Below are 23,134 nucleotides of genomic sequence, written 5' to 3' on the forward strand. Positions count from 1 at the left end.
TCTCTTTACCAAGGCGAAGCAGGAAACACCATCAATGAGATGTATTTACATCTTATGTGCCATAGTGGGGGACTTAAAACTACCCCCACCGGCGATCCTCTGGCTGTGAATGGGCAATGGGGCTCATTCCGAGTTGATAGTAGCTGTGCTAAATTTAGCACAGCTATGGTCATTCACACTGACATGCGGGGGGGCGCCCAGCACAGGGCAATCCCGCCCCGCATGTCAATGCCGCCGCCCCCCCCCCCCCCCGCAGAAGTGCAAAGGCATCGCACAGCGGCGATGCCTTTGCCCTTCAAGAGCAGCTCCCGACCAGTGCACCTTTAGCGTGCTGGCCGGGAGCTACTCATCGCTCCCCGCCCGCAGTGGCTGCATGTGACGTCACACAGCCGCTGCGGCACGCCCCCCGTTCGGTCTTGCCACGCCTGCGTTGGCCGGACCGCACCCACAAAACGGCTGCCAAATGCCACCGTTCCGCCCAGCGACCACCTCTGCCTGTCAATCAGGCAGAGGCGATCGTAGCGGCCCGTCTGGCATGCGCAGTTCTGACCCGATCGCACCGCTGCGATAAACTGCAGTGTGCGATCGGGTCAGAATGACCCCCAATGACTCCTGCAGCTGTGGAAATCGATAACTGCAGGTGACGGAACAGTCATTGTCACTGACGTTCATACATTGCCCCACACATAGCGCCCCTGTCCTGTCACGTCACATTAATACATGAGGGGAAGCAGTATCAGTGCACATAACGTGCACTGATACCACTTCCCCTCCAAAATGCTGCACAATACATCTACCCCTCGTTCACCTGCCCCACTCTCTAGCAACTCCTCCAGGAGTCTGGTACGGTCGCCTTCAGAGAGGGAGAACCGCCTCCCCCTTAATAGCGCCTGAGACAAGCTCTGGAAGATGTCAGACCTCATTGCTGCTGTGGCCCTGGTAGATAGTGTGGCTGTTCCATTACCTCAGACTTCCCCTCACTATACGCAGCTCTACTCCATGTTGTGATCACACATGGCTGTTGCCAGCGGCACTCCGCTAGTGCAACCTCAGGAGAGACTCTCTGTAACTGACTCACCTGTCCACCTTTGCCACCTGCTGCCTCTAAGTCATGTGACCTGCTGCTGGCTCACAACTTCATCACTCAGTCTCTTCACCCTGTTGGCTCTGAATTACTCTTGTGGGGTCCAGAGCCCCAACACAGTAAATAAACAACAATATGCATATTGACCATATACATACGTAAATCTGTGTATACAAGCGTATCTTTACATGTGTTTGTGCATATATATCCTCATTCTATTTGAAGGTACATGTTCCCTTAGAAAGTGCTCTGGAGGTGGAAAAGATCAAAGAAAACTTTCAAAGTCCATTACTCACTGAATTAGGGTGAGAACTTTGGCTATAAGGATTAACTACTTCTGCAGTTTCATGAAGTGATTTTATTGTAAACTGTTTTCTCTTTTACATATACGGATTATGGGGTCATTCCGAGTTGTTCACTCATTATTTTTTTCACGCAACGGAGCGATTAGTCGCGCATGCGCAATGTCCGCAGTGCGACTGCGCCAAGTAAATTTGCTATGAAGATTGGTATTTTACTCGCGGCATTACAAGGTTTTTTCTTCGTTCTGGTGATCGTAATGTGATTGACAGGAAGTGGGTGTTTCTGGGCGGAAACTGGCCATTTTATGGGAGTGTGTGAAAAAACGCTACCGTTTCTGGGAAAAACGCGGGAGTGGCTGGAGAAAAGGAGGAGTGTCTGAGCGAACGCTGGGTGTGTTTGTGACGTCAAACCAGGAACGACAAGCACTGAACTGATCGCACTGGCAGAGTAAGTCTCGAGCTACTCAGAAACTGCACAGAGAAGTCTTTTCGCAATATTGCGAATCTTTCGTTCGCAATTTTGATAAGCTAAGATTCACTCCCAGTAGGCGGCGGCTTAGCGTGTGCAAAGCTGCTAAAAGCAGCTTGCGAGCGAACAACTCGGAATGACCCCCTATAAGGGATCTGCATATAGGACCAGTGCTTGATGGCCTTCTCACTTTCATTCATTTGTCCGGTATCACCGATTTACCTTCTTCCTCTTTCACTGTGCGACATCAATGCACTGGACTTGGCCTCAGTGCCATATGAACCATAGTGGCTACACTTTGGGGGTCATTCCGAGTTGTTCGCTCGTTGACGATTTTCGCAATGGAGCGATTAAGGCAAAAATGCGCATGCACATGGTTTGCAGTGCGCATGCGGTTAGTATTTTAACACAAAACTTAGTAGATTTACTCACACCCGAACGAAGATTTTTCATCGTTGAAGTGATCGTAGTGTGATTGACAGGAAGTGGGTGTTTCTGGACGGAAACTGCCCGTTTTCTGGGAGTGTGCGGAAAAACGCAGGCGTGTCAGGGAAAAACGCGGGAGTGTCTGAAGAAACGAGGGAGTGGCTGACCGAACGCTGGGCGTGTGTGTGACGTCAAACCAGGAACGAAACTGACTGAACTGATCGCTGTGTGTGAGTAAGTCTGGAGCTACTCAGAAACTACTAAGACATTTCTATTCGCAATTCTGCTAATCTTTCGTTCGCAATTCTGCTAAGCTAAGATACACTCCCAGAGGGTGGCGGCTTAGCGTGTGCAATGCTGCTAAAAGCAGCTAGCGAGCAAACAACTCGGAATCACCCCCTTTATACAGATTCTTTTCAGCAAGATGGCTTAGGTGACTTCATCCACCCCACACCCCACCCAGCCACCCTCTACCTGCAGTTCCCCCATATTTGAAGTGCTGGGTTTGTGCATCAGGAGGTGATATATTTGTCACGGTATTTTATTCAGAATTTTGACAGGTATGGTAATGACAGAATGGGGGCCCAAAGATTTGCCACCCTTATGCAATTCTGACAATGCTAAATTCCTTTGTCGTATAACAACCCTTTTTGAAGCTAAGAACACTGTACGCTGTTTGCTTAAGAAGTACCGTAATGGTACGCTAGTTGCGTAACGATCGCTTCGCCGTAGGCGAGACGCTCAAGCGTCACGTTCGCTCACGGCCCAGGGATCACAGGACACGTTATTGGTTATGTCTAGGGTAATGATTCGCTATGGCGTAGCTTACGCTTGAGACCACGAGGAGGTCACCAGCGATGCAGACGCTCACAACACTATACCTTTATGATAAAACCTTATACCAATGAAATACACTGAATACCTTAATGTGAGTACAGGGTGTAAGTGCAACCTTGTGTAACCTGACTATCTACAAAGCTGCTTGAGCGTCACCGACGCTCAAGTGAACACTTATCACTATAGAAAATACACAGATACTGGTTTAGGTTCCAAGGCCTATTAACTGTATTATGTCTAATATACTTGTAAAAGGGGATAACAGTACATATGATACACTACAATATAACAGAGACTTCCTAACCACAGATCTAAACAATAAATACAAAAAGACAATACTACACTGACCTAAATGCAATACAGTACAATACTATAATACTATGAGAGATATAAGAGAAAAGAGGAGAGAGAGAGATAGAGAGAGAGAGAGAGAGAAATTGGCTCACAGAAAGACAATGATTACGGAGAGAAACTTACGCACAAAGGGTATGATCGCCTGCGCCTCGATATCCAGCTCCCGGCTATCAGCAGATAACCGTTGATGAGAGAGTGAGAGCTGGATGTGGTCGGCCTGCCTATTTATGCCCCACACACAATGCAATCTCCTGGTCCTACAATCCCATTGTCCATTGGCCGAAGGAATTCGGCCCTGTATCATAACAAAAGGTCATAGGGTGATTCATACAGGTGGGCTGTGACGATTTCCAACAGCTCAGGTGGGTGGGAAACTGGGTTTCCCGCCGCATACCTGAGTATGTGTAAATAATAGAAATGGACATAAACTTCTTATGTCCATAACTATTCGCACGAGCGATTAATACGCTCCAAACCAACACCGGAATATTGCTAATTAAATACTCTTCCGATGGGTACCAAACACTGCTGTATGATTCCTGTTAGACCCTTTGTACGATATAAAGAGGGATTCCTCAGCTCTGGGACATTGTATTTTAACCAAACTTTCAGAATCTATCAAAGGGACCATGATCTATAAACTACATTAATTGTGAACATTTGTAACGAATGAGTCGCACGCTACGACTACATAAACTCTACCGTAAATACGCATACCGCGCCTGCGAGTGCACGTTATTGCGGGTATGCGCATCCACGGGAGAGCGCATGCACGCGCAGCGCGGACCAGTGTGCGGTGCAAATATGGCAACGTGCATTGAGACATTTTTCTGACTTTGACAGTCCACCCTTTGGCAGTCAATAATAACTGCCACAAAACATTTAAGGAGAAAAATGTAAGTCAGGGGTTAATTGATTTCCATGGTTGGGTAGGGGAGGAGAGAGGAGAAGGTGTGAAGAGGGTATGACCTAGTGAGAAAGCAGAAGCATGTGTGTATGAATCCATGTTTGGGGGGTCATGTATCATCGTGCCGTACGTGTTGTAAATCAAGCTTCGAGGTATTGCGAAGTATACATTTGAATTCCTTCTTATCCTGTGGTACAGGTCTGTGGATGGGCTGTCAAACTCTACCGAGCTCATTTCGGCTGTGGTTGTAACAAAATGGGGATGCACATTTTAGTTGATGATACATGAATGGGGGAGGTATGTGGTTGCTGATATCTGTGCCTGTATTCCCTATCGTCTATGTGTGTCGTTACCTGAGGGTTGTAGAGATGAAGATAAAGAACACTTACGAAAAATGCAATGATATTCTATGTCAGGGAAATGTACATCTGTCGTCGAAGTTGTTTTCGGTATCTGTTGAGGGTCGTCTTCTTTGCGCTGTTTTGCTCCTTAGGCATGAGCAACAAGCTTTGTCAGTGCCATCAGATTTACAAAAATGGTGGGCTAGCGTGAGTTTAAAAATACTAGGGAAACTGGGGATCCATGGCAAAGTTCATCAAGTGTCCATATTTAAAGTTGTCAAATCTTCTTCTTTGGTCAATCCGTTGTCTGTATACATCTTGTCTCGTCAGCTTCCTCGTCCAAGGGGGTCTTTGTATCTTGGAGAAAAGCAGAAAAACAGGTGAAAGAAACGGACCGTATAATCGCATTTTCATCACATTCTGGTTTCTATCATTGGGTCATAAATCAAATCCAGGTTAATTACAGTTTCCTCACTCCTCAAGCTCATCACTTTTGTACTTTGTTTGCACCTCATTAAAGCCTGCCCGCATCTAAATATCAATCCAATCGATATAACGACACCCAAGATACATAGTAGAAACTTTCCAACATCCATTATGACTCCTTGAGCCCAGTCTCCTAAACCGGAGAACCAATTTCGCGGGTTCAACCATGACACCCAACTAGTCAGCTCATTACCTACAGCAGCAAGGGTGAGATTGTGTTTTCGACGAAATTCCCACTTCAATTGGAGAATATCGTCCATCTTTTGGTCTATGACCTCTACCGGATCCTCGGTGCTATTTGTGATATACGTGCAACACTTTATGCCGTACTGTGTTGCCAATGTAACACAATATCCGCCTGTTACTGCTGTAAGATAATTAAGAACCATCCTATGCTGAACTAGTTCTGTTTTATAAGCTTGAAGTTCTCTTCCAGTGTATCTAAACGTGTCATCATACATTTCAGTGATATTATCTAACAAATTGGCGAGTGCGGAAATGTATTTATAATTCATCACTCCCCGAGCGGTACGAGTGAAATCTAACGCTACCAGAACCTGAATCCCGGTGGATTCATGGATAAGATCAGAGGCCGGATGCTCTAACCTTTCTGACAGTTGTCTTTTAACCCGGTGCTCGTAGTGAGTGTGAGTATAAGGAGCTTGGGCACCACGGTGTATGTCCTTCATTTTGTCATGTGTAACAGTCATCACTTCAGGCAATACTTTTCCAATATAACACAATCCTTCAGAGTTTGGGGCAAGCCACTTGTACGCCTTTCTCCCGCATATGAAATATGCATCATCGGGGAGAACATATGGGACGGAGAAGGACATGACCATGTTACAAACCTTCCAGGTGAAATCTCCTGACCCTAATTCTTCCATCTGCTTAATGCACGTATCGGTTTGTACGATATGTGCACAGTATCCTGGTGATACCTCTCCAACTCTAGTAATCCTATTCCCTAAGGTATATCGATACCGGAAAGATTTTCCTCTACTGGCTATGTGGCGTACGAGCTCTGTATCTGTAGGCATTCTATCTGCTCTGTGTGAAAAGGTCATGGTAAGGTTGCTCCATGACACTTCCCAATTTCCCGGTTTTCTGGGATTGGAGATGTTAAAACATAAGAGGGACCTATCCACATGGTATTGGTGGAGCTTCAAACTAGGAGGGCTGGAGATGTTAAACCTCCGGTCCACCGGTCTCCCACCACTTAGCTCAAGTACCTCCCCTAACGTTAAAGGAAATGGTACTAGCCCTGATTTGCTGTGACCCTGAGGTACTTGAGAGCATACCCAACAATCTGTTTGGTTTAACACGTTACCCACTAAGGAGTGATAGTCACTCAATGGATGCCGGTCTATATGGATATTAAAACTAGATTGGCATTTCTTTATGCATCCATCTTCAACCAGATTATCACAGAGTCTACAGATACAATTTTCTTCAGCTAACAATCCATCACAATTTCTTCTATCGGATCGTTTTCTGATACTCGCCTTTGCTTGTTGGTTTGGTTGATCTTGGAAAACTACGCCTCCATCATCATAATCGGAACCCATTCCAGAACCTCTTTCGACCTCTATGGTACTCTCGCCGGAACAGACTGCTCTGGTCAACATCATGGTTAACATCAAAATCCGGATCACAGTCTCTTGGGGCAAGTCCATCTTTGAGGAGGAAATAGAGAAGAATGAGGAGGGGGAAAAAGAAATTTTAAGGGAGAGGGGCTGGGAAGTGGAGAAAAACAATAAAAGGGAGAAGGGAGTCGACAACTGCTTTCGGTCTTCAAGGCTCAGGTGCCGCCTCAATCCTCCTGGAACAGACACTCCAGTGATACAACCTCTACCGTTTGTTCCTTATCGCGGGACTTCTCTGGATCCGCAACCTTTTTGCAGTGGGATGAATGGACCCAAGTCTCTCTCTCAGCAACCTTCAATGCTGTGGTGCTAGTCAATAAGACCTGGTATGGTCCTTCCCATCTATCAATAAGACAACCTGAGCGTAGAAAATTTCGTATCATTACATAATCCCCAGGTTCAATGTCATGACAATTACTATCTGGTAAATCAGGAATCACCAACTTCAGATTATCATTTTGATTCCTCAACTGTTTACTCATGTTAATCAAGTACTTTACAGTTACTTCATTGTTACATTTCAAATCATCCTGAGGGTTAATCATGACATGCGGTTGTCGACCAAACAAGATTTCAAAAGGGGACAGATTAAGAGGGGACCTGGGAGTGGTTCTGATGCTATACAAAACAATGGGTAAAGCTTCTGGCCACGTCAATCCTGTCTCTGCCATTACTTTACTCAATTTATTTTTAATAGTGCTGTTCACTCTTTCGACCTTCGCACTCGCCTGTGGACGGTACGGAGTGTGCAGCTTGCTATCAATACCCATCAATTTACACATTCCTTGAAAGACATCACCTGTAAAATGGGTACCCCTATCACTTTCAATGATTCTAGGGATACCATATCTACATACAAATTCCTGCACAATTTTCTTAGCTGTAAACATAGCGGTATTTGTAGCTGCTGGAAAAGCTTCGACCCAATTCGAGAAAACATCTATACAGACAAGTACATATTTCAAATTTCTACATGGGGGTAATTGAATGAAGTCAATTTGTATTACCTGGAAAGGGCCGCCGGCAGGTGGGATATGGGATGGTTCTGTAGGTATTGCTTTTCCAATATTCTTTCTCAGACAGGTAAGGCATGACATTGCTCTTTTACTCGCATGAGAGGAGAATCCTGGGGCGCACCAGTATGCTCTTACCAATTTGCACATCCCCTCCTTGCCTAGATGAGTCAGCCCGTGAGCTGCTTCAGCCAGACATGGAAGGTATGCCCTGGGGGCCACTGGTTTACCATGTCCATCCGTCCAGAGCCCTGAGGACTCCTGGCCATATCCCTTTGCCTTCCAGACTGCTCTTTCCTGTGTGGAACACAGATTCTGCATCTCACACAACTTCTGTGTGTTGATGGTATTAAATACCATCAACTGTGTGGTGTTTGTCTGTATGGGGGTAGCAGCTGCAAGCTTTGCGGCTTCGTCTGCTCGGCTGTTACCAAGGGATACTGGGTCTTGGCTATATGTATGTGCTTTACATTTGATAACAGCCACTCTGTCGGGTTCCTGTATCGCTGTTAGAAGCCTTTTTATGTGAGCTGCATGCGCTATCGGTGTACCAGCTGCCGTCATGAAATTTCTGAGCCGCCATAGGGCTCCGAAATCATGGACTACCCCGAACGCGTATCTGGAATCGGTGTAGATATTGGCTGACTTACCCTTAGCCAATTCACATGCTCTGGTTAGGGCGACCAGTTCAGCAACCTGGGCTGAGTGAGGTGGGCCTAGCGGTTCCGCTTCTATGGTGTCTTGGTCATCTACGACTGCGTATCCAGTACACAAGTCTCCCGAGTCTGACTGTCTGTGACAACTACCATCCGTGTAGAACGTGAGTTCTGCATCTTCCAGTGGATTGTCACTGATGTCAGGCCTTGCGGTAAAATTTTGGGTCAAATATTCCATACAATCATGTGTATCTCCCTTTGCATTAAATCCTCCTTCCCCATCACTCTCACCTTCCACCCTTTGTGTCTGACCAGGCACACCTGGGAGAAATGTTGCAGGATTTAATGCGCTGCATCTCCTTATGGTGATGTTTACTGGGGCCATTAATGCCAATTCCCATCTTGTAAACCTTGCAGATGAGACGTGTCTGGTTTGGGCAGAATTCAATAAGGCAGATACCGCATGCGGTGTATGGATTGTGAGGTTGTGGCCTAGCACGACATCTTCGCTTTTTGTTACTAGCAATGCTATTGCCGCAACGCTACGCAAGCATGTGGGGAGGGATCGCGCTACCGTATCTAGCTGGGCGCTGTAGTATGCAATTGGCCTGCTGGCATCACCGTGTTTTTGTGTTAGTACACCTGCTGCGCACCCAGCACTTTCTGTTCCGTATAGTTCAAAGGGTTTCCCATAGTCTGGCATACCTAGTGCTGGTGCCTGCGTTAGGCACTGTTTGAGTCTCTCAAATGCTGTTTCAGATTCGTCTGTATGCGAAATCCGATCAGGTTTGTTTGAAGAGACCATTTCCTGCAAAGGTAGCGCCAATATGGAAAACCCTGGGATCCAATTACGGCAATACCCACACATTCCTAAAAACGTCCTGATCTGTTGCTGGGTTTGTGGCAGTGTCATGTCTCTAATGGCTTGGATTCTATCAGCGGTCAGGTGTCTCAGTCCTTGTGTTAGACAGTGTCCCAAATATTTTACCTTAGCTTGGCATAATTGCAACTTGTCTTTGGAAACCTTGTGACCTGTGTCTGAAAGATGAAACAGGAGCTGTTTCGTATCCTTCAGAGATGCTTCCAGTGAATCTGAACACAGTAATAAATCGTCCACATACTGTATCAATACTGATCCACTGTCTGGTTGGAAAGACTGTAAACAATCATGCAAAGCCTGAGAAAATATACTTGGACTATCTATGAAACCTTGGGGTAACCGAGTCCACGTGTATTGGACTCCTCTGTATGTGAATGCAAACAAATATTGGCTGTCAGGGTGCAGAGGTACCGAAAAGAAAGCGGAGCAGAGGTCAATAACAGTGAAAAATTTGGCAGTGGGAGGAATTTGCATAAGGATGACAGCTGGATTAGGCACTACGGGGAACTGACTCTCAACTATTTTGTTAATCCCCCTTAGATCCTGCACTAGCCTGTAACCCCTCCCCCCACTCTTTTTAACAGGGAAGATGGGACTATTTGCGGTGCTGGACGTTCTTACTAGAATGCCCTGTTGTAGCAAGCGCTCTATTACGGGAAAAACTCCTAGCTCCACCTCTGGCTTCAGAGGATACTGTGGGATTTTTGGAGCTATCCTACCATCTTTTACTTGTACAACTACTGGAGCTACGTTTGCCATTAATCCAGTGTCCTGTCCATCTTTTGTCCAAAGTGACTCTGGTATCTGAGATATCATCTCTTCTACTTGGGATGGATTCCTATTTGTCATAATGGAATGTGACATTAATTTTGATGGGGAGTCTAACATGTCTCGTACTTCCTGAGCGTGATTCTCAGGAATGTCCAAGAATACACCTTCAGGAGTACAATAAATGACGCAACCCATTTTACATAGTAAGTCTCTCCCCAGGAGATTAGTTGGTGCAGATGCAGCCAGCAAAAAGGAATGCTTGGTATGCAAAGGCCCTATTGTAATCTCGGCTGGTTTGCTAACAGGGTAGTGCTGGACTACTCCTGTTACTCCCATGGCTGGAATTGTCCTACCAGTGGTTCTCATGCCCACTGTCGAATTTATCACTGACTTGGCCGCCCCTGTGTCTACAAGAAAGTTTAAAGTTTTACCAGCCACATTGATTGCAATCTCTGGTTCGCTTCCAAGACTGGCAATCAACTTAACTGGCTGCAGATTACAGGTATGGCCACACCCCTATTGGGTATGCTGACCTCCCTGAATCCCGCTGGCAGCAACTACTTGTGAGGGAGTTAGCTGGGAACTACCAGAGGCATGCCAGTCTCTGTTTGGGGGATATCTTTTTGTTTCCCCTGTATGTGGCTCAAAACTCCGCCTCTGTGGACCCTGCTCCCAATGTCGTGTGTTGTGTTGTTGTCTAGGGGGTTGAAAAGACCTTTGTACATTCTTTGTTCTACATTCTCGTGCAAAGTGTCCCGGTCTGTTACAAGAAAAACATGTTATTACACTTGCCTTACCCACAGGATTCGGTGGTACATACGCAGGCTGCCTTGTGGTCAGCGCCTGTATACTTACGGACATCAACTTATCACTTTGCGATTCCCTGTGCCTAGTGATGTTTCTGTCGTGATCAATAGCAGCCTCTCTCAAGCCGGACACTGACAGACCTCGCCAGCATGGTTGCGTGGTCTGAACCCTAGTCTTTAATGTTTCCTTTAAACCATCCATCAGTACAGATACTGCTACTTCCCGATGGTTTGGGTTGGTCTTAATGTCTTCTATACCAGTGTACTTTGCCATTTCTAATAGTGCCCGGTGAAAATATTCTGTTGCCGTTTCGGACTCCTTTTGCTTAATGGAAAATATTTTATTCCATTTAACAACGGCTGGGAAATACTCTTTTAGCTGTAAATTTATCCTTTTTACATTATCCTTGTTGTACACGTCTGTAAGCGGTACATCTTTATCCAATGCACAATCAGCTAAAAACTGAGTTGCATCAACATTGGAAGGTAAACAAGCTCTTAGCAGTATCTGCCAATCCTTGTTGTTGGGTTCTACAGTGTTACCTAGATCCCTGATGTATTTTTGGCTAGCAACTAAATCTTTTCTGGGGTCAGGAAATTCGGACACTATTGTTCTTAATTCCATTCTGGAAAATGGAGTGTACATGGCAATGTTCCTTATGGGAGTGGCTCCAGACACATCTGTTTTTCCATTGGGAACTGCTATTACCCTTACAGGAGCAATTCTAACAGCCTCTTCCTGTGTAGATTCTACAGCTTGTTGTGGTACAATTGTTTCAGTGTAGTGCATGGTGCCGTACTTACCCGTTGACACGACCTCACCTATCCCTCCGCTAGGGGCTTTCACTAATCTCGTGGGTGTCGCTGTGCCTACTGTGGTCTCTGCTATGGTGGCTGCAAGAGAGAGAGCTGAAATTGTTGCTGAATCGTCTTCTTGATCACACTCCTGAGGAAGGTTCAAAACAGGGTACATCTTGCACGGGTTAATACTTGCATGAGTTATTTGGTTAACATCATTAACATTTACAGGGTTACTAAGAGTTTGTGTTTTACAACCCAGTGCGTTTCTCTCCGCAATCAACTTCTCTCCTGCAATGTATGGTGGAGGAGGAGCTGTGGCAATCAACTTCCTGACTGCCCCAGATCCTGCCGCCAGAGCCAAACCTCTCTGTATCTCACCTTCCTGGTGCCATAACTGTAAACAATCATGATGTTGAATTCGTCTCTTTGCTGATTTTACGAGACATATCCTCCTCCTTAAATTTTGTAACACTTCTGGACTAAAGCTACCTATTCTTGGGAATTTGTCCCTGTCTTGTACAGTCATTCTCTCCCATTCATCACATAAAGATTCGGTGTGAATTCCATATTTTTCACACATTACATATCGTGCCGACCCAACTGGTCGGTTCACAGAATCAACCTGAACCAGGGTTGATCGCCCCCTACCTGAGCAACTGGCCCCCATAGTCTGCAGGTGTTGCTTAGTCCTCCTTGGATCTCTGTATCAAGGTTTTCAGCAAGCCTTTACAGACAACCAAATTACTCCACAGTAGGCCGGCGGTGGCGGTTTACCGAGTACCCCACTCACTCGCCCACCTCGACCAATACGACCTGATCACACCGATATGGTGCTGGCGTACTCGATACAGGGCCCCTATGGAACCTTCAGTTTACTGGAACATATGAGGGTTACCCGCAGGACACTTACTCTTTCCAGTAAAGGTGGGGTTGTTAGATAGTTCCTGAGTGACCAGCGAACTTCCCTTCCAAAAATAAAAAATTACACAAATCACGTCAGAATGTACAGATAGCGTTTGTGACCACTTTACTCTAATGGTATTAGGTCAGATTACTAACTACTGCACACAATTACGTGTGGTCCAATCGTTCAGTACACGAGCACTACTTGTCATGTACTGAAAGATCAATGGAATCGATGTTTCCGGCCGCGATTCCTTCAGCAAGAGCTTGTGGCCTATATGGGTTCTGCACCAACACCCCAGGCGTTGTGCCACTGGACTTTTATAGCGGACCTCTTTTAGTACCTTACGACCTCCTGGTCTTGTTACCTTATGACCTCCTGGTCTTGTTACCTTATGACCTCCTGGTCTTGTTACCTTATGACCTCCTGGTCTTGTTACCTTATGGTCCGCTATACTCTAATGCTCAAATATTATTTAACCAGGGATGCCTCCCTAGCCACCGTATATGTCACTTACACGTATGTCCCTTGACGAGTACCCGGCTTTCCTTTTGGTTCCACCTTAAAGTTATATAAACTTTTGTATACAAAACACACTCACTCAACACAAGCACACTTTTGTTTCTATATCTATTTCTGCGCAGAAATTTGTCTTTAGCCCAACAGTGTTACCAATTAGGAGCAGGATCTGTTAAACTAAATTTCCGATTTTCCAAAAATAGATTTGCGTTATTTACCGCTTCGCGTTATCTACCGCTGTGCGTTACTTATCGCCTTGCGCTAATTATCGCTTTGCGCTAATTCAACTTTTTTCGTGACTTGAGCTACGTGAGCGTAACCGGACGCTACGTTGCGTAATGTACGCTGCGTGCGTCTGCCTTTTGGATTGCGTACGCTAGTCTTTGTTAGCGACACGTGTACGCAATGCAAAGGATCCACCGTAACACAATATATTTTTATCAATGTAAATGATCCCTGATCATCTACCGCAATCCACACTGACTGCCTTGTATCTCAGACAAACCGTGTGTTTGTTCTATACTTTAACTATCACCTCTACTATTAAATAACAGCAAATCTCTTTTTAGCACTTTCTATCAACTATAAAATTTGGCAAACAGGAATAGTGATATACGAAAAATGAAATACACAAGTGAAAAGAAATGCAGGTATGTATGCGTACGCAAGACAAAAGAAAAATAAACAGTTTTAAAAAGACACAAGCGTTTTGTTCTTACTTCCGGTTACCGGGTTCCTTCAGCACCCTTTATCTAAGCGAAGCAGACGCTTATCCCGTCAGCACTGTGAGACAACCTCCCACCCTTTGCTGGAGGGATAATGTCTGCTGATCTACCTAGTGCAGATGTGAGAAGTATAGGACGAGCCCGCAATTGACAATGCTAAATTCCTTTGTCGTATAACAACCCTTTTTGAAGCTAAGAACACTGTACGCTGTTTGCTTAAGAAGTACCGTAATGGTACGCTAGTTGCGTAACGATCGCTCCGCCGTAGGCGAGACGCTCAAGCGTCACGTTCGCTCACGGCCCAGGGATCACAGGACACGTTATTGGTTATGTCTAGGGTAATGATTCGCTATGGCGTAGCTTACGCTTGAGACCACGAGGAGGTCACCAGCGATGCAGACGCTCACAACACTATACCTTTATGATAAAACCTTATACCAATGAAATACACTGAATACCTTAATGTGAGTACAGGGTGTAAGTGCAACCTTGTGTAACCTGACTATCTACAAAGCTGCTTGAGCGTCACCGACGCTCAAGTGAACACTTATCACTATAGAAAATACACAGATACTGGTTTAGGTTCCAAGGCCTATTAACTGTATTATGTCTAATATACTTGTAAAAGGGGATAACAGTACATATGATACACTACAATATAACAGAGACTTCCTAACCACAGATCTAAACAATAAATACAAAAAGACAATACTACACTGACCTAAATGCAATACAGTACAATACTATAATACTATGAGAGATATAAGAGAAAAGAGGAGAGAGAGAGATAGAGAGAGAGAGAGAAATTGGCTCACAGAAAGACAATGATTACGGAGAGAAACTTACGCACAAAGGGTATGATCGCCTGCGCCTCGATATCCAGCTCCCGGCTATCAGCAGATAACCGTTGATGAGAGAGTGAGAGCTGGATGTGGTCGGCCTGCCTATTTATGCCCCACACACAATGCAATCTCCTGGTCCTACAATCCCATTGTCCATTGGCCGAAGGAATTCGGCCCTGTATCATAACAAAAGGTCATAGGGTGATTCATACAGGTGGGCTGTGACGATTTCCAACAGCTCAGGTGGGTGGGAAACTGGGTTTCCCGCCGCATACCTGAGTATGTGTAAATAATAGAAATGGACATAAACTTCTTATGTCCATAACTATTCGCACGAGCGATTAATACGCTCCAAACCAACACCGGAATATTGCTAATTAAATACTCTTCCGATGGGTACCAAACACTGCTGTATGATTCCTGTTAGACCCTTTGTACGATATAAAGAGGGATTCCTCAGCTCTGGGACATTGTATTTTAACCAAACTTTCAGAATCTATCAAAGGGACCATGATCTATAAACTACATTAATTGTGAACATTTGTAACGAATGAGTCGCACGCTACGACTACATAAACTCTACCGTAAATACGCATACCGCGCCTGCGAGTGCACGTTATTGCGGGTATGCGCATCCACGGGAGAGCGCATGCACGCGCAGCGCGGACCAGTGTGCGGTGCAAATATGGCAACGTGCATTGAGACATTTTTCTGACTTTGACAATTCACTGAAAGAAAAGAAGTTATAACATATCTCAGTATTGGCCTCTATTCCTTAAAAAGAAAAGACAGGTAAGTTACTAGAGTCCAAGTGAAGCTGCAGTGTTGGGGAGGTTCAATGAACAAACCTAAAAACCAGCGTCTGAACGCACCCAGGGTCGGTTACATTACAGGAAAACCTTATATTATATTTTGTGCACAATGGAATATCGGTTCATTTTAATCTAATACCTGTATATAAAAATGAAAATTTGTCCTTCTGTCCTGTCTTTCTATACAAATCCACAGTTTACAAGCGAAGATCGTGAAATTTTACATACGAGCGTATTAAAACACGGTGGAGGCAACTAAAACAATTTTAAATCCCTAGCACCCCTAGGGAGGCAGACAGGAGCGCAGAGTATATCAGGAGACAGCATAACTCCGGAATTGCTGGAGCAATGTACTAAAAAATCGGTACACATATGCCTTACAATCTGCCAACAAACACTGTGGGGGGAAGACACAACTAGCACCCCTAGGGGTGAGGCAGCAGCACTGAGTATTTCAGCAGACAGCAAAACTCTGGAATGCCTGCAGCAATAAACAACAAACTTGGTACACATATGACTTACACTCTGGAAACAAACACTGTGGGGTAACATACCCCTAGCACCCCTAGGTGTGGGACAGCAGCACAGAGTATGTCAGCACGCAGCAAAACTGTGGAAGGCCTGGAGCAATTTACACCAAACTTGGTACACATCTGACTTACAATCTGGGAACAAACTCTGCGGGGGTTAGACACCCTAGCACCCCTAGGGGTGGAACAGCAGCATAGAGTATTTCAGGAGACAGCATAACTCCCGAATGCCTGGAACAATTTACTAAAAACTTGGTACACATATGACTTACAAGCTGGGAACAAACACTGTGGGGGTAAGACACCCCTAGCACCCCTAGGGGTGAGGCAGCAGCACAGAGTTTTTGAGCAGACAGCATAACTCTGGAATGCTTGAAGCAATTTACACCAAACTTGCTACACATATGACTTACACTGTGGGAACAAACACTGTGGGGGTAATACACCACCAGCAGCCCTAGGGGTGGGCCAGCAGCGCAGACTATATCAGAACATGCATGATATGTCAGTGATGACAGGGCTGCATGTGACAGGGCCAGTGACATGATGTGAGGAGGGGAATGCAGGTAGCACAAACCCACACACTGAGAGTTACATAGTGGAAGTAGCACGGTCCCCCAGCAGCACAGAGTATATCAGGAGATACATAATGTGCTGCGCTATATAAGAACATGTACAAAAATTGAGATTTTCACAGGGGCACTGACATGATGTGAGGAGGGGAATGGAGGCAGCAGGAAGCCACAGAATGAGAGTTGTATAGTGGGGGACCAAAAAGGGGTTCGGCTAATACACAAAGTGCGTCAGGGATGCAAGATACAGTATACCTATATACTGGATCTCCAACCAACGTAAATTAACTAACAACTATCATTCTAATTTACCATCCTCATCCCATAGCGAAGCATGGGTATTCAGCTATCTATAATGTTATTTATACTGTGTGTTTAATATTTACATTTATTTTGGTAAACAGACATTCTTAAAATCCTGTGCAACGATGGGTATTCCAGCTAGTACTAAATAAAATGTATAATTTCCATAAAATTTAATATGTTGCATGCAAATCACAGGTTTCCAACCTAACCAATGCATTGAAAAGTGCCCATGCAGACATCAAGATTCACTTTATGTCACTATAAGAGTGGCACGAGAAAAAGTCCAGATGATCTAGTAAATAAAAAAAAATTGAGCTTCTGTTTTGTGGTGTTAAAGTTGGTCTTGCCTGCATTCATCCATCCATCCATGCTACTTCGCGGGGAGGAATGGAGGACAGAGGATGCTTAGTGAGAGATGGGGCAGAGGCATGCTTGGGGAGAGATGGGGGCAGAGGCATGCTTGGGGAGAGATGGGGGCAGAGGCTTATTTGAGGCTGGATGGGTGCAGAGGCATACTTGGGGAGGGATGGATGCAGAGCATACTTGGGGGAGGGATGGGTGCAGAGCACACTTGCGGTAAGGGATGGGTGCGGTGGCAGGCTTTGTGAAGGAAGGGGAGATACACACATGGGTACTTCTGTGTGCCTCTATTACTGTGGAAGCTGTATGGCAAGAATGGCAGGTACGTGAATGGAACCTATGAGATGAAGAGAATAATGGAGGAGAGGCGGAGAATAGGATGAGCTGTCAGTCAGTTAAGATAAGATGTGATCCCCAGACTGAGGCTTCTGCCATCATAAGATAGGGGTACACAACTTCCATGCCCCCATCTAAGTTGTATTCCTCAGCTGCCGCTGATCACTGTCAGACAGGAGCCTGCAATGCTGCTGATTCTGGCAGCAAGCTGTTTCATACTCACAGACAGACGGTATACGGATGGAAGGTCAACAATAAAAAGGTCAACAGTCATTAGGCCAACACTGATAGACACCAAAGGTCAACAATCAATAGGTCGACGTAGTCAAAATGTCAATGGGGTCAAAAGATCAACACGATTGGTCGACAGTTACTAAGATCAACGCGTTTAAAAGGTTGACAGGTTCAAAGGATGTCAATGGATGGTATAAAAAATGGTAGATTTTTTTTTCTTTTCTCCTTCGTCCTAGAGGATGCTGGGGACTCCAAAAGGACCATGGGGGTATAGACGGGATCCGCAGGAGACATGGGAACTTTAAGACTTCAAATCGGTGTGAACTGGCTCCTCCCTCTATGCCCCTCCTCCAGACCTCAGTTAGATTCTGTGCCCAGAAAGACTGGACACATACTAGGGGAGCTCTACAGAGTTTCTCTAGAAGAGACTTTTGTTAGGTTTATTATTTTCAGGGAGCACTGCTGGCAACAGGCTCCCTGCTTCAAGGGACTGAGGGGAGAGAAGCAGACCTACTTCTGTGAGTTCAAAGGCTCTGCTTCTTAGGCTACTGGACACCATTAGCTCCAGAGGGTCCGATCACTTGGTGCGCCTAGCTGCTCGTTCCCGGAGCCGCGCCGCCGTCCCCCTCACAGAGCCTGAAGAGAGAAGCCAGGTGAGTAGCAGAAGCAAGAAGACTTCAGAGGCGGCAGAAAACTTCTGATCTTCAGAGGTACCGCACAGCGGTCGCGCTATGCTCCATTGCTCCCACACACTAACGGCACTATATGGGTGCAGGGCGCAGGGGGGGCGCCCTGGGTAGCAATTAAACCTCATTTGGGGACTGGCACGACAGTATACAGTGCATAGGCACTGTATACAGACCCCCGCCAGTATAAATAAAAGCGGGACACAAGCGCCCCATGTAGGGGGCGGGGCTTCATCCTCCAGCTCTAATCAGCGCCATTTTCTCTTCACAGCAAGCTGCAGAGACGCTAGTCCTGGCCCTTCACTTCTGTCTCAAGTAACAGGGTGCAAAAGCAGGGGGAGGGGACAGCATATTTGGTGTTGTATTTATTTACATATAAAAGCGCTGCAAGGTCTGGGGTTTTGTATATTCCTTCAGACCGGGTGCGGCGCTGGGTGTGAGCTGGCAAACTCCCTTTCTGTCTCTCTGAAGGGCCTTACTGTGGGTCTGTCCCCTATAGCCCAGTGTGATAGAGGGTGTCAGTACGCGTGTGTCGACATGTCTGAGGCTGGATGCTCTTCCCAGGAGGAGGCTGGTGTGGGGGCAGAACAGAATGTGGGACTGACTCCGTCGGCACCGCCGACTGCTGATTGGGTAGATATGTGGAATGTTTTAAATGCAAGTGTGGCTTTGTTGCATAAGAGATTAGACAAATCTGAGTCTCAGAACCAAGCATGGAGACAATCCATGGGAGATGTTTTGTCACAAACTCAGACTTCAGGGTCACAGAAACGAACGTTTACCCAGATAGCAGATACAGATACCGACACGAATTCGGACTCCAGTGTCGACTATAATGATGCCAAGTTGAATCCCAAACTGGCTAAGAGCATTCAGTACATGATTGTGGCGATAAAGGATGTGGTACATATCACTGAGGACCCCGCTGTCCCTGAGATAAGGGTCTGTATGTTTAAAGGAAAGAAACCTGAGGTAACGTTTCCTCCCTCTCATGAACTTAACGCTCTTTTTGAAAAGGCTTGGGAAGCTCCTGACAAAAAGTGGCTGATTCCCAGGAGAATTTCTATGGCATACCCGTTTCCCTCTGAGGATAGGTTAGGGTGAGAGTCATCTTCCACGGTGGACAAAGCTCTAGCGCGATTGTCCAAGAAGGTTGCGCTACCGACCCCTGACACGGCAGCCCTTAAAGATCCTGCAGATCGTAAACAGGAAACTACCTTGAAATCTATTTATGTCACTATGGGTTACGCTGCTCAGGCCGGCCGTAGCATCGGCATGGGTGAGTAGCGCAATTGAAAAATGGGCAGATAACTTGTCATCTGACATAGACACCCTGGATAGGGATAGCGTGCTTTTGACGCTGGGTCATATCAAGGACGCTGCAGTCTATCTAAGGAAGGCTGCGAGAGATATTGGCCTCTTGGGATCAAGGGCCAATGCCATGGCAATCTCGGCTAGGAGGGCGTTGTGGACTCATCAATGGAACGGTGATGCTAATTCTAAAAAGGCTATGGAGGCTCTGCCCTATAAAGGTGGAGTTTTGTTTGATGAAGGCCTCGCGGACCTGGTTCCTACAGCTACCGCGGGTAAGTCTTCATTTCTGCCTTTTGTCCCTACACAGAAAAAGAAAACGCCTCACTATCAGATGCAGTCCTTTCGGTCTAATAGATTCAAAAAAGGATGAGGGTCCTCCTTCCTTGCTGCTAGAGGCAAGGGGAGGGGAAAAAGGTCGTCGGCGGTGGCAAGCTCCCAGGAGCAGAAGTCCTCCCCGGCTTCTGCTAAGTCCACCGCATGACGCTGGGGCTCCCATGCGGGAGTCCACATCGGTGGGGGCGCGTCTTCAGCTCTTCAGTCAGGTCTGGGTTCACTCGGGCCTGGATCCTTGGGTGCTGGAAATTGTGACCCAAGGACAGGGGTGTATCTAGGGCTCTGAGCGCCCCTGGCAAAGTAAAGGACTGGCGCCCCATACCCACCCATATTTGAAATATCGAAGGCGCATATGCCAAAAAAAGGGGCGTGGCCACTCAATAGTACCCAAATACAAATTACACCACACAGTCGTATCCCTTACTAACATTTCACAGCACAGCAATGTTCGTTGTTCACGTTATGCTACACAGTAGTACCCCTTATACACATTATGCCACACAGTAGTGCCTATATATCACTGGCATTTCTATAATGGGTGCAGTGTGTGCAGTGCACACGGGCCCCTGAGTCCAGAGGGAGCCCACACTGCACCCATTTTTTTAATACTCACCCCTCCGGAGTCCCGCGCCGACATCACCGGCGCTGTTAAATCCCTGTGAAAATGGCACAGCGGCCATTTTCATGGAGTTCTGCGCATGCGCAGTAGAGAAATCTCTGGGAAAATGGCCGCTGCGCCATTTTCCCGGAGATCTGCGCATGCGCAGTAGAGTCTGAGCCCTCTAGTGCTCAGACTCTACAGCGCTCCTGAAGAGAGGAGGGGGCACGTACGGAGGAGGCAGCACACGGGCATCCTCCTCTCTTAAAGCGCCCCTGCTATATAGAGACTGAGAGAGAGAGAGAGGAGGAATAGGGGGAGATGAGAGAGAAGGAGAGAAAGGAGGAATAGAGAGACACTGTAGAGAGAGAGGGGAGGAATATGGGGTGTGTGAGAGGAGGAATAAAGGTAGATGGGAGAGAGGTGAGGAATAGTGGGAGATGAGATGGGAGAGAGAGAGAGAGAGACAGAGAGAGGGGAGGAATATGGGGTGTGTGAGAGGAGGAATAAAGGTAGATGGGAGAGAGGTGAGGAATAGTGGGAGATGAGATGGGAGAGAGAGAGAGAGAGAGACAGAGAGAGGAGGAATAGGGGGTGTGAGAGGATGGGTGTATTATGCACAGTAACAGCCCCCACAGGACATTTTTATAGACCTTAGAAGCCCTCTCACAGAGAGCCTCAGAGATTACTGCAGTTTACAGCATGGAGACCAGCATTGTATACATGATACACACACATACATACATACATACATACATACATACATACATACATACATGATACAGATATTTCACGCATAAACATACATCACACACACAATACATATATATCACACACATCACACATACATGATGCACACATATGAGACAGACCTGGGCTGGTGATGAGGTCCTGGGCCCCACTGGTGTTCTCTTCGGATGTAGGAGGAAGGCAATAACCACCACGAGCTTGGCCAGCCCGAACCAGGTCTTGAGAAAGCGTGGTTCATTCCCCAACAGTAGGGCCACAGTGTTCCTGGGAAAGCGCCGCAGCAGATGTCATACAGACGTCACGGGAGTCCAGCTGCCGGTAAGCCATGCTCTGCTCCGTGAGGAATATGGAGCTGTATCTGGAAGAGCCCCGGAAAGGGAGAGCGCCATCTGCCCCATCCTGCGCCGCACACTCCTGTCTACTTCTGGCCCGCGCATGGGGAGGGAGTTCACCGGGACACACATACATGCCCTGCCGCTGGCAGAATAACAGGTAAAGCCAGGGCTGTAAACTCCAGTGGGAGGGTGGGACTATCGGCCGCGGGTGTACGCGATCCGGTGGGAAGAAGGGCTAGCACTTGCGGCAGCTGGTCTGGCAGGGAGGTGCGGAGGGTTACAATCAGCCGCTGGTGTAAGCTCCGGCGAGGGGCTAACACTTGCAGCAGCCAGCCCCGCAGGGGTTTGGGTGGTTTTGGGCAGCCCCAGATGGGACAAAGTGACCCAGCTGAGCGGAGACCATCCCGGGGTCCCGGCAGACCAAACCACTACTGGGCCTGGCACCCAACACCCCCCCATCCTCCTGCTGCACTGACAGCCGCTGTCACCGCAACACTGGTGGCCGCCGGAACACCCCTTCCCGTGCCAGGACACAAAAGTTTTGCTATTGCACCACGCTGACACCGGCACCCAGGACACATGATGCACCGCTATCCCCGCCCTATTATGCAAATATGCACTCAATTAAGCACGCCTGTCAGTGGGCGGCCCGGGCCCCCTGACACCTGTGGGGCACTAAGTGGATGCTTTGGCTGCCTAGCTGTAAATTCACCACTGAATCTACCTACTGGCCGCGGGTGGCACCGCTGGACAGCGCCCCTCCTCAGCTGGCGCCCCTGGCGAGTGCCATCCTGGCCAATAGGTAGATACGCCCCTGCCCAAGGATACAAACTGGAGTTTCAAGACGTGCCCCCACACGGATTTTTCAAATCGGCCTTGCCAGCTTCTCTTCCGGAAAGGGAGGTAGTGTGTGCTGCAATACACAAGCTGTGTCAGCAACAAGTCATTGTCGTGGTACCCCCGTCACAACGGGGGGAAGGGTTTTATTCAAGCCTGTTCGTGGTCCCGAAGCCGGATGGCTCGGTCAGACCGATTCTGAACTTAAAATCCCTCAATCTGTTTTTAAAAAGATTAAAATTCAAGATGGAATCTCTCCGAGCAGTGATCTCCAGTCTGGAAGGGGGAGATTTTATGGTGTCAGTCGACATAAAGGATGCTTACCTGCATGTCCCCATATATCCTCCTCATCAGGCGTACAT

General features: G+C 46.9%; 1 protein-coding gene across 4 annotated transcripts in view; it reads right to left on the bottom strand.

The window, feature by feature from the left end:
- SPTBN5 (spectrin beta, non-erythrocytic 5) overlaps positions 1-23,134 on the bottom strand; it is a 704,607-nt gene that overhangs the window by 653,842 nt on the left and 27,631 nt on the right. The window contains exon 1 of one of the 4 annotated variants that reach the window (XM_063947635.1): positions 965-1,059. The exons of the other annotated variants lie outside the window; for them this stretch is intronic. The gene's annotated coding sequence lies outside the window, so the exon portion shown is untranslated. Of the gene's footprint in view, positions 1-964; positions 1,060-23,134 lie in introns of those variants that run through there. 4 annotated transcript variants of the gene reach the window in all.

This window comes from Pseudophryne corroboree, chromosome 12 (assembly GCF_028390025.1).
Source record: "Pseudophryne corroboree isolate aPseCor3 chromosome 12, aPseCor3.hap2, whole genome shotgun sequence".
Lineage (NCBI taxonomy): Eukaryota > Metazoa > Chordata > Amphibia > Anura > Myobatrachidae > Pseudophryne > Pseudophryne corroboree.